This window comes from Fragaria vesca, linkage group LG6 (genome assembly GCF_000184155.1).
Source record: "Fragaria vesca subsp. vesca linkage group LG6, FraVesHawaii_1.0, whole genome shotgun sequence".
Taxonomy (NCBI): Eukaryota; Viridiplantae; Streptophyta; class Magnoliopsida; order Rosales; family Rosaceae; genus Fragaria; species Fragaria vesca.
In genome coordinates, this window is record NC_020496.1 from 26387620 (window position 1) to 26390501 (window position 2882).

Here is a 2882-nt window from a genome sequence, read left to right on the forward strand (position 1 = left end):
GAGAGAGAGAGAGATGAACTGAGAGCTTGTGTAGAGTCTGTTTTAGTGGGCTGGGGTTAAATAGAGGTCGAAATGAGGGTGCTGAAGCCATAGAAGGACGCGGTGTGAGGTCTCTGACACGATTTAAAGAGTGCACCTTTTTAGACCAGAGACCCCAGAGTAACGATTTTACTGAAAGAGAAGTTGGAGGACTTCCTCATGTTTCTTCTGTGTGTCGTGTGAACACTACAGTATGCACTAAATACATGGAAAGGTTGTGCATACCCTACTAGGTCTGAAAGGATGCAAATTAACAACCATAATGAGAATGATACATCTATATTTGGAGAATACATACTAGAAAGACCCAAATGATCAAAATAGTGGAAAGCAACCATAATCTCATCTATTTCTTTTTAAAATTTGGAGGGATTTTAGATTTACAGGATTCCTTGGTTTTTGTTTTACATAATTTCACTTAGATGAGTTTGCAATTAGGCTGTCTTATTATCGTGTTAGATAGAATGACGGTTATGTGATATAATTTCGGTTATAACTCATTTGTTTTTATTGTCGAATTACTTAATTGATTAAATGTATGAAACTTTAAAGAATTTAACACAGTATGTATGTATGAAACTTTAAAGAATTCTACACATTATGTTTTACAAACTTTTTCTATAAAGATGTTTCGTTTTCTTTTTTGACACAATACAAAGATGTTTCTTTATGAATAAGTTGATCCATCTAGATTCTTGTCCACTGTAATCGTTGGTGTTTCGGGTAGGTAGGGAAGATAGTGGGGAATTTTTTTCCATCACCGATATCCCTGATGGTTGTAATATTGTATTCTCGTTTAATGAAATTCTTGATTTCTCCTCAAAAAAAATAAGTTCTCTGATTTTTCAAAGCGACACCAACCATATTGATCAGAAAATAACCGTTACGGGTCCAACAAAACAGAGTTAGGCCAAGAAATGAATGAAGACGATTCTTTTCATTAGAGTCACCAGGTTGTTGTAGTAAGTCATAAAGATACAACCTTTACTTCATACTATATCGATCTATTGCGAGCTCTATCTGCTCCACCAAGAATGTTAGGCAATTAATTTATGTAGCACACCAATATGAATGCAGGGTGATAGAGAAAGAGATGGATATGAGTCAAATTCAGTGTGTGAAAAGAGCTACGGCTGGACTCTTTTTGTCTACGCGTGCTCCGTTGTAAGTTTCAAGTATTGTATGGGTCATGATTTGATTAATGAGCTTTCTATGCAATTCCTCATGTCTCATGAGATGAAATAATCTAATTTTGATACCCCAAGAACGAAGAGACTTGATTATAAAGTGATAGATTCTTCCTATCTAGATACATATGAGGGCAACTAATCTGTAATATGATATTATCATCTTTATATATATCATCAGCATGATTATAAATATTCTCTCAGTTGAACTGCCGTATCATCCGCATGGGCCGATCGGTGTTTTTAATAGGGGTTTTATGTAAAATTTTAAGGATATTTCAAGATTGTAAACTTTTGATCGTGTATCATTCGTCAGTCATACCATCAACATGACACGTAAGGGTATGATATATTACTACCTTTGAGCAATGGTGATCTGTGCCTCTTGATGTGGAATCAACAATAACATAATCTAGTTTGGTCACGTTTTAAAGACGAAACTTGATGATACTTTCCCTATGTAGCTAGCTACTGTGGAAATGCAAAGAACCCATATCTTATATATTCTAGCTTACCATCTTTGGATTGGGGTAAGCTTATATGGTCTAAATTCATTATTCCCCGTATTTCTCTTCATTCTTGGAAAATGTTGAGGGGTAGAGTGTTATCCGAGGATTTACTACAACATCATGGGATTGTTTCGGCTTCTCGCTGTGTCCTTTGTGGTAGGGATGGTGTGTAACACCCTGACCCAGATTAACAGAAACAAAATAACCTGAAAATAGGGTCTCCAGAACATATATATTGTACCAATTAGATCTTACCATTATGCAAGCCTGAATAAGCAATTGTCTATCTATGTCGAACTCAGACAACAAATCTCCATCAGAGTGATCAAGAGAACTGATCGACGAGCCTCCCTCCCAACAGCTAAAGATCGATTAGTAGAGGAAGTCGGTGTGAGAGGTAAACTCGAGGGCGATGTCGGGGTCGATGTTCTCTCTCTCTTTCTTCCCTTCCTCCGTGTACCAGGACCGTGAGAGATCTTAGATCCTTGAGAAAATAAAAAGATAAGAGTCCGAGTCAAAGTCTGTGCCCCCTTCTTCTCGACCCTTCTTCCCAACTCTAGACAATTTATATTTATATTTATTTTTTATTATTAATATTTTTTATTTACCATATTGAGCACTTAATCACTATTATTTACATTGTGTACGGGATATTACAAACTCCCCCCGTTAAGAAATTTCGTCCTCGAAATTTTCCGACCATTAGAATTTCGAAAGAGGTGCAAATGAATGTAAGACATGACAACCACAATGAACTTATCCACGTGTATAAGTCGAGTAAATCGAGTTCAATTAATAGATACATGCCCATTCATCTAAATTTGTATAATTGAATATAATGGATAAGTCAGTTGTTCATCGTTCGCCATCCCGACCAGTAATTCAATAATGACTTGAAATGATTCAATAATCTCTTGAAATGTTTTCTTCTAGTATGCTTTAAAATCAACTGAGGTAGGCATGTAGCCTCTTAAGCATACCATTGACAGTTAATTAATGCCATCCATAACATATCTCCTACGATACTGCGCATATCTAAAGCATGAACCGCTTACGCTATAATATCATCATATTGCTTTACGCCTTCACCCATGATTATTTTCATAACCTCTCCCAGCCATTTAATTAAACAAGCAAATCCAGCTTC